The sequence below is a fragment of the Temnothorax nylanderi genome, unplaced genomic scaffold (genome assembly GCF_030848795.1).
Source record: "Temnothorax nylanderi isolate EJ_2023f unplaced genomic scaffold, tnyl_v1.0 TNYL_tig0002_pilon, whole genome shotgun sequence".
NCBI classification, from domain to species: Eukaryota; Metazoa; Arthropoda; class Insecta; order Hymenoptera; family Formicidae; genus Temnothorax; species Temnothorax nylanderi.
The window spans coordinates 3,017,162-3,030,464 of record NW_027249064.1 but is presented as its reverse complement, the minus strand read 5'-3'; the positions used below and the strand labels follow the sequence as shown (position 1 = coordinate 3,030,464).

Here is a 13,303-nt window from a genome sequence, read left to right as displayed (position 1 = left end):
TCCTGTCCCTGGCAATATATCAGTCAAACGAATGCGTTAACTCTTTTAAATCGCGGAAGTTTAGTTTAGCTAACTCTATTATCCGGATTTCTTCCGGATGCTAAACGAATTTTTATAAATTTACCTGACTGGTAATATCAAGATACATTGAAAATGCTTAATACGAAACTATTAAAATAAATAATAAACTTTTTTAATTGATTAAGCAACTCAGGCTTCTTGATATGAAGGTAAGACAACAAGAATAGTTTAAAATAGCGTCATATCAGAAATACATGTGCAGCGTGCTCTGGATTACCCATATTTGGTATTATCCTATTTCCAGATTATCCGTGTGTTATCGTAAATTGCTAATGACTAATAACGAAGATGAGAAATAACGTGCTCGGACAAAATGATTCATTACCGAGTCCCAGAGGTAAACGAAAATCGCAAATTATTTACGTGAACGTATTAAACGTCCACTCGTAAGCATCGCTGGGCGTGTATTTATGCATATCACGAATAAATTACAGTTATACAGTAATGTTTGTTTGTGCCTCAATAAAGTACCGGTATGTGCTTTGGATTGCGTTTCTCGATTATCCAAGCCAATCCCCACCCTCAATTGCCCTGAATAATGGAGAGCATGTATATGTTTCAGCAATGTAAACAAATCATGTTTTTATTACGTCTACCTAATTAAAATGTTACATGCGATTAAATTAAGAAATCGATATAATCAAATCGCGCTTTTATTATTCACAAATATCAAATTATTTTCGGCAAATTTCTGTCTTTTCTTATCTCGTTTTTACTGTATTAATATACATAGTTGAATAAATGATTTAGTCCTAATAAATCGTTTATTAGCAATAATAATAGAAAATATAATCTACAATTAAGATCACTAATAAATCGTTTATTGCTAATATAATTATTGCTAAAATTGTAGATTATATTTTCTATCGGTATTTTAGGATATGATATGTATTTTAGAATTTGTATAAATATGTAAGAATATTTCTTTGAATAGGAGATAAATTTATATCAATGGAGATAAATGAAAGTTACACAAAAATATAACTCAGATAAATATCATTCGCGATTATGATGGAAAAAAAAGGAAAGAAACAGACATTCTTTCTGTACTAAATTCTGATTGCAGAACCTGGCCTATGAAATTATATAAACTTTGAACTTGTTTCTTTATCACTTTACTAAACAATTAATGCTCTATATTCCGGCGCTCTTTGACGAACCTATATAGCAGAGAAAAGGAAAAATCCATGCGATAAGAATGTCAGCACAAGGTTTCCCGTACAAACTTGTCCGTTCGGTAAGATTCTAAAAAGCGTAATATGTATACTCGCACGCTCACACATACGTGACATGTGTGAGGCACGGACTGTCGAATAAACCTCTGCGAGAAATCCTCGGGGAGCATGGGGCCGTTATCAGTGTAAGCTCGTACGGACTCGACCGTTCGAGGCAAGATCGTGGAAAAAGAGCGCGGCGGTGCAGGGTCGCCCGTAGGGGGATGGTTTTTCTACGGGGGGGGAAAAAGCGGAGCGATCGTAACTTCGACGGGGAATACACCCGGTTCGAAGATGCTCGCCCGACGACGGTTAGAGAGGCGGTAGCAGGGCTCGTTTGCTACTTTCGGTAGCGCGCACAGCCGCAGTTACGGTTCTATTCACTTTTCTCATTAAGCAAATCTCAGGAGGAGAAAACGAGCTCGCGGGTAGAACTTTCGGCGATAAGCCCGAGGAACACGCGGAAGCTAGCGCCGCCGTCTCCTTTACATCGAGTTGCTTAATTCCTTCCTTCGAAAGTCGGCGCTTTCCTATTGCACTTCTCTCCCCTTCCTCCCTTCCCTTCCCTCTCGTAACGCGATGGTTTGAAACGCCGAAGCAAGACCACCGTCGTCTTAGGCGGGAATCTCTATATTACGTAGGCTCACCGCGTTACCTATGTCGTAGCTTATAAATAAGAATGAACGTATTAGTATGCGTACAGTATAACGCCGAGAAATCAGCAATACCTTTTTCATGTATGCTTCTTATCGATTCGCTTCGCTGTTCTCGGTGTCGACGAATTCAAAATTCTGCGCTTCGTCGATCTCGTCACGCGCGTAGAAAACAAACTAGAGCGTAATTAAATGCAGAAATACAATACCACTTTTTGTGCTTTTAAATAATCTTTAAGATGAAAAAGAGTGCATATATAATTAATTCCTGTTCGTACTTTATATGCACACACTTGGGATATATTATGGATTCGTGGATTTACAAAAAATAACTTTGTGTAATATTTTGCTATATCAGGACAAAGATTGGTCGGAGAGCGTTATAATTTTCAAGATTATGATCTTGCAGCTTCCGGTGTCTCTTTAGATCCGTCGATTTTCCTCTACGCTAACTTCCGTTTCTGTATGGCGCCATGACTTTCCGGTGCTTCGCACGTTTCACTCGGCGCGAAATCCCGCCACGAGCTTTGCGGTGAGCAAACCGAACGGTATCGATTTCAGTTTTACGTAAAGTAGAGCGTAGTGGCGAACGCCGGCCTCAATCGCGCTTGGGCCGATTTCAATCGAGTCGATCCGAACCACTGATTAAAACGATCGTAGGCGCGCCGACCGGAGAGAGTGTACATACCGGTGGATTCGGATGTATCTCGGCGAGCCAACTATCTCGTCAATGAGATAAAGCTCGAATGGATTAAAGGAAGAGCCGTCGTGCGAATGCAGTGCTATTCGGCGAGATGGTGGGTGCAGGGCGTCAGGGGGAACGATAGGAGGTGGGAAGATAATAGGGGAAAGGGGATGGTGCAGGAATCCGACTCGCGAATGCGTTTATCTCGATCCGCCGAGGTCGCGTTACATGTTCGCCGCTGAGAAGCATTTCATCAACGTCATTCGCCCGCAGCCCTCCTCATCTCCCTTCTACCGTCCTCCTTTCTTCCGCTCTTCCCCTTCATTCCCTTTCGCCTTTTGTTTCCATTTCTTCTCCCACTTGCTCGTTATCTCGCTTTCACTCTTTCCCTCCGTTTTTCGCTCTTTGTCTCTCTCTCTCTCTCTCTCTCTCTCTCTCTCTCTCTCTCTCTCTCTCTCTCTCTCTCTCTCTCTCTCTCTCTCTCTCTCTCTCTCTCTCTCTCTCTCTCTCTCTCTCTCTCTCTCTCTTCGTGTCTTTACTTCCCCTTCCCCCCTTTTTGTCTCTCTCTCTTTCTCTCTCTCCTTTGTGTTCTCTTCCTTTATGGACCTTCTCTCTGTGCGATTTTGTTTTCCTTCCGCTGATCTCTTTTTGCTTTCACAACGACGTGCGGAGAGCGAATATTTCCTCGCCTTTGCTCGGTGGGTTTGGTATCGGAGCGGACGTGTTTCGTTTAAACGAGAGACGGTAGGTAGAAACAACGATGCTGTCGACGATGCTGTCTGTGGCGATTCGTCGTCGTCTCGAAAACGAACGTGGTACATCCTGCCGAGCGGACAAATGTGTGTGCTTCTAGGGTCTTCGAGTATCATAAATGATACTCATCGGTTTTTATAGCGAGCCATTATAACTCACGACAAGTCATTGAACAACACAGAGAAACAATCGTCTCTTAACTCGTTCTTTTAAATTATTATGACCGGAGAGAGTGGAGTTAACTCGGCTAAATGTGACGACGTGATATTTGCAATATTTATGACGGATAGAAACAATTTTTAAATACCTTTTTAACCTTTAACGTTAACTAAATTTATCTCTATTTACGCGATCTTACATTATATATTTTCTTAATCTTTTCTTATACGGGATATCTTAAGACGAAAAAAATCGTATTCTTTAAGTAATATTAATTTAAAATTAATAGAATTATAATCTGAAATTTTTAGTATATTATAATAATATATAAGGTTACAAATAAAAAAAATGCGAAACAATGCTGTTTTTCGGCATTGTCATTAAGAAAATTAATTTTCAACTATAGCTCCAAACTGATCATAAAAGTTGTAGTAAAAAATACACTCGGTGATGCTGGCTGAGACACCTTATATGTATACGTCCGAAATATATACATATATATGCTTCGTATGTCTTAAGCCATGTGCGATACGATCGCAGACATGGGCGCAATTTTTTCGGAAGTCGACGAAAGAAATTTACTTGTGCCGGTGAATGCGCAACCGTTTTTTTCGTGATCTTTGCTAAAGATAAGCCGAGCTCACACGAGTTCCGCTTGTCTATCAGGAGGATCGCATTCAGCGTACAGTACAAGATGAGTCGGGCTGCCGCATTTAACGCTAAATGGGCGATGAGAATGTCGACTGATGAAGCATTTGCGTGTGGCGTTTTTTCGCACGGGTAACGAGTTTTGGCGTGATTATCTGAAAGAATTGTTGTAAAGCTGACATGGCGCATTATGTATTTTTACTCGGAGTGATTTAAAAGGAAACAGTGATATTCTTTGCACGAAGTTTAAAATTCAATATAAATAAGTCAAGAAGTTTTCTATAAATACACATATATATGTATATATCTATATAATTCTTTCTTCTTTTCTTTTTACTTATTTTTATCCAGATTATTATAATATTGCCAAATTGAGTGTATCGGCGATACGTTTATAAGAAACTCTTTTATTTTTATCTTCTAAATATGTCTTAGAAGCACTACTGTTATCTCCCGAATCACTCTGCACAACACAAGACTGTGCTCCGCGGTTCCGTTTCCGCTGTTACACTCAGAAGCTGTCCACGCGCGTGTATCGCGAAACCTGTAATACAATCGCGATAATTCGCCGTGTAGTACAATTATTGCGGAATTAACCGCGTCTCAAGGGCGCGGCTTTGCTGACTTACGTTATGCGGCGGCGCGATTATTACGACATTAATTTCGTTTTATGCTTCCCGTTGCAGGTCCAAAGGCGCGGAATAATTCGAGAACAACGGCTCGCTTCGCCTCGCCTCGTCTTTTGCAGAAAACAATCCTCCGTTATTAGACGACTGCAATAAGCGTAATCGCCGGCCCGAAAGTAACGTGAGTACCAAGTATACCAGGTCCTCCCCCCCCCTCTCTCTTGCCGTATTCGCAGATTCTACGCCGATCTTTTGATGATCGTTTTCCAAAAGTGTTTTCGTTCCGTGCCACTTCCATGGAGAGAGAAAATTTCTCTCATGGAATTCTATTTTCCTCTTTTCTGTTATTGTTCCCCTTTACCTGGCGCGTTCGATGTTAGTTTTCCGCATTGACAGTGGATGTAGAATATGGCGTGTTTCAAGAGAGAGAACTGAAATAGGATTATCCAGAGTATCCAGAGTATCTGACTACTCCAAGTAGCACGAGAGTCTAAACAGCATCTTTCGTCTGATTTCTGTTGTCTTGATAGTCGCGGCATAATTTTGATGGGCGGTTTTACTTATATTGCTATGCGCGCGAAGCTCATAATTATGATTTATACTCTTTCCCCGCTATCTAACTCTCCAAACATTCTGCAGTTTATACATAATAGCGCGAGTTGTAATATACCGTTGCGGTGAGATGGTACTCGAGACATTACTTCGGTGTCTATCATCTATCACGGTACGCTGCACACGAACCAATTAATCTTAATTGTACATTCGCATTGTAGAGGAATGTGTTTGAGAAAGAACAATTATTTGTTCTCCTTTTCACGAACGGAGTGCTATTACCCTTTTATTTTTTTTTCCACGTAATACAAACGCGCGATCCCGTATTTAAGGCCGTGGATAAATGCACGTTTGAAAATTGCGGCGACCGAGACGACTTTTGTTTCGACATCGAAATGCGCCAGCCAAAGTTAAATTTTTCAAGCCACTTGTTCGAACGCGATTTGCCTCTCTATCGGCACAATTTTTGCAATACACTTCTGAATACTCGCCGTCGCTTATGCCCGAACTGGCCGAGCTTTTCATCGAAACAGAATAGTAGTCGACATGAAAGGGCAAAAGAGACGGAAAGAGGAAAAAAGAAAGAATAAATGGAGAGGCGGCATGAATGTTATCGAACGAATACGTCGATGTGTCGAGGCAGAATCGACATTCCAACTACTACTGACTACTACGCGTGAATTTTTATATACGCCAGACGGAAATTTGGGATAGTCTATCTTACGGACATTCCGGGAGAAATAAAAATTCGAATGACAGCGCGCTTTGCGAAATAAACGGCGCCTCGCGTTCTAAGAAAATTGTGGAAAAAAGTAAAGTTATATATTGCGGCGTTGGAGCCGAAGAGGCTAGAAGATTAAAGAGGAGGCATTCATTACTAAGAAATTGCGCCGGAAGTTCTAAACTATCAGGTATCCGAACTGCTGTTAATGGCATGTGTTTCTAATCACTAGGGGTGCGCCGCCGCGCCGGCAACAGAAATTTTCGAGAGAAGAGATCCAACATTTTTGGGTCGATCATCTTCGCGTCGAAATTAAATTCGATTTGCGTTCAGGTGATCGATATGCTCGAGATCATTTTCGATTATTCTAAATTTTTCGGGTGCACGGTATATTTCGACCTACTCGAATCTGGTATAACCGATCGCTCAAACTTCCACTCGTATTTCCTGATTATTATTTTTTTTTTATTTAACTTCAATATGATTTTTTATTTCGCGGCGAGGCGAGTTGCCGGCATGACCGGTTATTATTGGGCCCTTGTAGAAGTGAATAGAGCCCCAAAAAATAGCCAGGAACGGTTCCTGACCCGCGTTCATAAAGGGACAAAAATTTAAAACCGCATTTTCAGACCCGACGAGTTCGTCGTACACGTTAGTAATTGTCTTCGAGGCTTTAAAACGCCGTCGAAAAAATTAGGTAATTAAGATGGCTGCCCGCCGCTGCATCTCCCGCCGCACATACACCCCGTTCCGTTCGTTGTTGCGCCCTCTCCTTGATCCTTTGCCTCTTTGGTCGAGACGAGGTTTTTATCATGCTGGATGCCGCGACCGCTATGATATTGCATGCCGGCGGAATTTTGATGCCGTACGTGCCGTATATGGGTATGGATGTCCGCTAGTGCCTAATTTCACGATTCTTAACCCTCGGCGAAATCTCTCGAACCCTATTGCGTCGAAAAACGTTGCCGTGACGAATAGCGAGACGTAAAAAAAGATAAAATCATCTTTTTTCTTTTTAGTGGAGTCATATAGATCCTATTGTACCGAAAACGGAAAATTTATGGTACGTGCTGAGGGCTGGACTATTTGGTAGACGAGTATTCAGCTCAAGACTCTTTCGAACAAACAAACCTTCCTTCGGGTCAGCTTCAAACGGGAAAATCCATTTTTCAAACAGAAACTGTATTGACTGCTGAACGTTTACTCGTGTGTTGCTCGCTTATAGTCCAGTTTTTGTCAAAAATATCCATTGTTCGTTACTCATAAGTAGGGCCTCGAATCTGTCTCCAGTTCAGAATCAACGTTGCTTCTTATTATAATTGTTTTACTAATCTCGCATGCCTTAATTAAACATCTTATATGTCTGGTGCTTTTAAGTCATACATGACAGACTGTTATCTCGAAGTTGTTAATTCTTAAATACCGGTTTGAATACGGATATTCAAATTATGTATAATTATGCAACAAAACCATATATTATAAAATTAAGCTAGGATATTTAACTACAATAGATCTCACTTTAATAGAACTTTTAACTTGATATAATTAATTAGTGATATTTAATACTGAATTTGAAAGAGCAGTGATAAGAATAAAGCATCAAACAAAGCTTTATTAAGCAAAAAAAAATAAAACAATTCTTAATTGGATAAATAATCCAGAATTTAAAGGAATAGTCGTAATTTTGAAATATTCTATATAAACTCTTGGAGATTCACCTTTCTTATATTTCTTTATCTGACGTCAAAGACAAGAAGACTAAAGAAACTTATCTTCGTTATTGCAACGAAATAAGAAACGCTGGTTTCCTCGTCATTATAGCCGCGATTAAGACAAGAAAATTACTCAATTCGATATAAGTGTTCATGGAACGAAGAGGTGTCGTTAAAATTCTGAAAAACTCAAACGCTATTTCATTTGAAAATAACTTTTAGTCTTTTAAAGATATCGAATAATGGAACGTAAGAAATGAAGCCGAAACGTACACGCATCCAAATTACCGTCACGTTTTTGAATGAAGGAACAGTGATTTTGGACTCGGGAATCTCGAGATTAAAAACCTCGGGCATTTCGCCGGGAGTGTCCAGGCGAATGCCGGGACGCCGCTCCGCGCCGGTATCGAACGAACATGTCAGGGGAAGGAAGCGACGTATCGCCGACGGCGAGGAGATCGAGAAAGAGCGTGTCTCGTACTAACCGTGATAACTGGCGTGATTCCAATGGACAAAGCGAGGAGGGTGGCAAGAAGGGCGAAATGGAGGCGCGGACACGACACCCGAAAACGGGTCCAGTCATTCCCGAAATAGGCACCTGGAATGCCGGTCCTCGTCAAGAGCTATTCCCTCTATCAAACTTCGCGTTCGTGTCACCCGTCTGTCTCTCTCGCTCCTTCGGCCCTGTGCCTTTAGTCCGTCTCGGTCCCCCGACTGCGCATGCCATTATCCTCGGCTATCATTAAGCCTCAACCGTTGTGGTCAAATTTGGATAACGTTACCGATTTGTAGGCTCTAATAAAGAAATGACGCTGTACCTTATGCTAATGGATCGGCGGGCCACTTTAGACCTTGGCTCCGTAGCGATAACAAGACGTGAATGTGCATAAAAATGATAAGGAAATTAGAAATACAGTTAACGATTCCTCGTGCATTCCTGCACGTCTTATTAAATATCCGCAATAAGGATGTAGCTTTGATTTGACTATAATTGCTCAGAATTAAAGTTTCGTTATCATATGCAATCATTTTTCACAAATATCTTTCTTTGTATAATAATATAAAATTATTATTCGATTAATATTTTATGCTTCTGGTACACGTTTAATAAGTTCGCTTTCGATACAAATTTACGCGAAAGTCGTTAGAATATTATCTCAGCCCCTTTTTATACGAAGAAAATGTCTGCGACGTTACAGTATACGTGAAATTAAAAGCAGTTTCACCGTCAGCCTTCTATGTTGTTTCGCGTGATCATTTTCGCGCGCATCACTTTGTCCCTGGGAACAAGCAAATATCACGCGGCGATACGCGCGCGCGCGCGCGAGAAACTACATCTTTCCACCCACACTTCTCTACAACTATACGAAGCTGAAAAGACCATTTGTGCGATCTCGGAAGGCATACCGAGATGAAACGGCGGGCAGTGGCAAAGGAGGCGAAGCAGAGGAGACGGAGGCCACCGAGAAAGATACCGATGGCATTTAGTAGCTCCGCTCGGAACGTTTTAGATAATGACTGGGTGGATTACTGGGTCTAGACGAGAAAGGAGGGCCTTCTTTTCCTCTCGTTCGATTCCGCCGTCGCCGCCGTTACTCGAGAGAATCAAAACGAGGAGTGGAAACGGGATGCCAGAAGAATCGGAGAGTGAATAGCGAGAGCGAGAAAGAGTGAGAGACGATGAAAGATCGATCGAAGCATATAGGAAGAAACGAAGATGAAGGTGGCCGGCCGCGTCCTAGCGCGGCGGATAGCGAGCTTTTCATTCCGTGGCATTATTCACATCGTTGCCAGGCAAACGAACGAGGCGGAAAACTCGCCGGAGCGAGGAACATTGCGTTTTCGAGTGCGTCGCCCAAAAAGGAGGAGACCGCGCGATGTATGTTGCCACATCCCTTCGCCACCCCGTTCATACGTATAGCGGCGATCGACGGGTACTATGCTCGCGCGCGGTGCTGCTCGCCGCGCTGGTTTGGTCGGCAGTCTCGATTTTTGTCTCTCCTCCGTTTTTGCTCGGCGCTTCTCTATTTGAGCACTTTTTTCCGGCCGGCGGTCGCGCAACGAGAGCCCCGTGCGTATAGGTATGTGTATCGTTTGCGATAGAACCGGATCGCGCGCAGAGGTGGTATCATCGATGCAGAAAGGAGTTGACCAACGGACACAGAGGTGATTCGCTAAAATTGGTATATTTAAATATCGGAGATTGGAAGCTACACGAACTTTTTCAATCTCTGAAGGTTTTTCAGGGGTTTTTTTCACACCCTTAAATGTGAAGTTCTAATTATTCTAATGAATGTTGTCGTATGGAAAAAGATTTAAAGCAATCTAGAAGCAGTGATTTAACGAACTGTTCTAATGAAGAAACGTATAAGGAAACCCGAAACCGCAATTGTTCTAATAAAGTGTCACAATGAAGAAATATTTAGAAAAATCTAAAGTCTAATCGTTTTAATGGATCATTGCATGACCAAAAAATATTTATTATTTTCTTAAAACGTTCTCTTAAGTATACATGTTTCTCTATCGACAGAAGTTTCATTGTAGAATATTTCTACGGAAAATTGGAAATAGGAACTAATTAACCGATTAATTATTTTTCGTAAACATTACGATTACGCTTCAGAAGAAAATAAGATAATAGATAATAATAATTATACGATCACGTAAAGATTTTACTTCATTTTCCATTATTTTTATTCCAGAGCAAATTCGCAATATAATTAATCATATATTCAAGGCAGATACATATGATATCCTGATTCTAATCAGTAACTTCATATAACGGAGAATTTTGCAGCGAAGAAATGAACAAAAAAAATGCTGGGTATGCAATAGTTTGAGCTCCGCGAGAACCGACTCCGCTACTGTTTTCTCTCTTTCTATTTCTTTTCGTTGAATGTGGTCGCGCATGTAATCGAAAAATATGAATTTGCGGACGATAACAGAGGAGCAGAATCGTTTTAGGAAAAATTGAATGCGGCGCAACGTTGTGCTCGAACACGTGCGAAAATTAGATTCGGGCGCTGGATTGTTTCGGGGCTTCCTTTTTTTCGGTTCAAGTACGTTTGCACAAAATAACAGGAGATAGGAACAAAACGCAGATGAAAGATAAGAATGCACAAGATGATTTTAAACATCGATACTTTTAACGAAAACACGTAAGTAAGTATTTCCCGAATATGTGCAAAGATCTTTTTAATTTTCAATGTTTTATTTATGATACTTGATTTGAGCTTAGATCTTATTAGTTCCGTGCTACTGAAATAATTTTTACTTTTCTTACAATTAATTTATCTTTTGATGGAATTTATATTATGAGTAAATTTAAAATGAGAAAAATATACGTACCTTTATAAAAATCCTATATTTTATAATTCAGAATCTCATACCGTACAATGGCTTATATTGGAAATTAATTAAAAGATCCTATTATCGTAATATCGAGGTCACAATAGGTTTCGTATTATATATAAGCAAGCCTCCAATTCGCCAAAATACTATTAAATTATTGTACGGTATTGTATGTATAGGATATCCTGTGCATATTAACGGAAAAGAGAATACAATACGAATGTAATACGATATATATAATATGAATAATATAACAATAAAACGGGATATTTTATTATCGCAGTAATAAATTTCCAATGATAAAATACGAAATTTATCGTTTATAATAATTTTTTAACGAGTTCTGTATTTATTAATAATCTCTTACCATTGGAAAGTTATTACGTTATCTCATTTACTCAACCTTTTCAATTAGCTCGATCGAGCCTAAAATCTCGTTTACGAATATAAAATTTTTACGGGATTTACTTAGGGATTACGTATTTCAAGCTAGAGTAGAACAAATTCGTTTTTTTTTTTGTTTATTCATGCAAAACCGAATATAATCGCTGCGCGTGCAGAATATGAATTCGTGCTATGCGATAAGACCAACGAGCTTTTCAAGATGAAGTGAGAGAAGCCAATCACGCGGGCAGGTATAGGCCGGTACGATGCTTTTAGAAAACGGACGAGAGAGGATCATCCCGTTTGAATTTGTATTGGAATTGAAGTGCACGCGCGCATCGGCGATCACGCCGGAATACCGGTTACGTGAACGTGATAAAGCCGCTCTGTAGGGTCAGTAGTCAACAAACTCAGTGGTCAACAAACTCATTCGACGCTCACTTTGATACTTTTTAAATAGCACAACGCGGGGTAATTAAACGTTTGCGAACGGTGCTTTCGAAAAGAGGATTGGAGAGTACGGATGAGAAATAGAAGTTAATCTCCAATGTGACTGTTTCCAAAGAGCCACTGAGAGTATCGCGTGAAAATATTACTGACAACTGGAGGGTGTTGGTCGTTGCTTCGAATTAAAGTTGCGAGCGTGTAATAAATATTTATAGGTTTAAATGCGCACTTTTGATTAATGGAAATGAAGAGTTGAGTGAAATTATTTAGGAAATACATATATATATATATATATATATATATATAATTTCGCGTGTAATTACTATGCGAGAAGATAATAATTTGAGCATAGTATACAATAACGTGAAATATTTTAATTAGTATGTGTGCATAATTTATGTAATATTGAAACAATCACGAGACATTACCCGTTTTTATTTACTGTTTTGTGCGCATGTGAAGCTAATTTGTTTGTGTTTGCTCGCGCTCGCTCGCTTGGTTTAGATCCAGCTTTACATAGTAAAAATTGCATGAAAAAGAAATTTAATTTTGAAATCACTAAATACTGAAAATTATGAGATTTTAGGAGGTCTTCCAATTATTATTTTAATATTTTATTTCTTATCTTTTTTATTTCATTACATTTTAGTCCTAACTTTGTCTATTAACTACAAATAATGAAAAAAAAAAGAACAACAAATATTTTACAATTGATAAGCATATCGAAGATAATTGTTATTTTAGTAAAACAATTACTTAGCTAATCGAGAATAAGAAAAGTAAATTTATAATACAATGCACCGACAGTATCAAATGCGATTATGCATCTTATTTCTTGCGAAATACATTCGATATAATGCACCATGACATTGCGCATTGCATTTTCCAATCGAAACTAGCGATTGCGATTCGAGGTGACAGTTGAGGTTTCTTATATGCTCAATACTCACCTGCAACCACCTGCACCGATGTTTCTCGCCTGGAACCGAAAATATATTTATTTTTAAAAACCGATGTTTATATGTTTCTTAAACATATAAACTCCTTAGACGGATGCTTAATCCTTTCATGGCAATTGGAAACGAAAGATTTTATTTTCTTTAAATACTGATTTACATTTCTTCGAATGTTTTTTTCTTTCTGAAAGCGCCTTGTGTTTATTTAAAAGCTTATAATGGATTAGTTCAAGAATTTTTCCGTTTCAAACCTCCATTAAGAATAAGAAAACAGGTTGAGTCACGTTCGAAGAGACGACAGTTTAAAAGAATCATTGGAAAAGAACAAAGATACAACAGGAAGGAGTGCAAGGGCAAAACA

General features: G+C 39.6%; 1 protein-coding gene across 4 annotated transcripts in view; it reads left to right on the top strand.

The window, feature by feature from the left end:
• The window catches only part of LOC139769436 (uncharacterized), a 126,252-nt gene that overhangs the window by 77,185 nt on the left and 35,764 nt on the right, over window positions 1-13,303 (top strand). For 3 of the 4 annotated variants that reach the window (XM_071700488.1, XM_071700509.1, XM_071700499.1), the window contains one exon: window positions 4,880-5,000. The exons of the other annotated variant lie outside the window; for it this stretch is intronic. The gene's annotated coding sequence lies outside the window, so the exon portion shown is untranslated. The remainder of the gene's footprint in view (window positions 1-4,879; window positions 5,001-13,303) is intronic. 4 annotated transcript variants of the gene reach the window in all.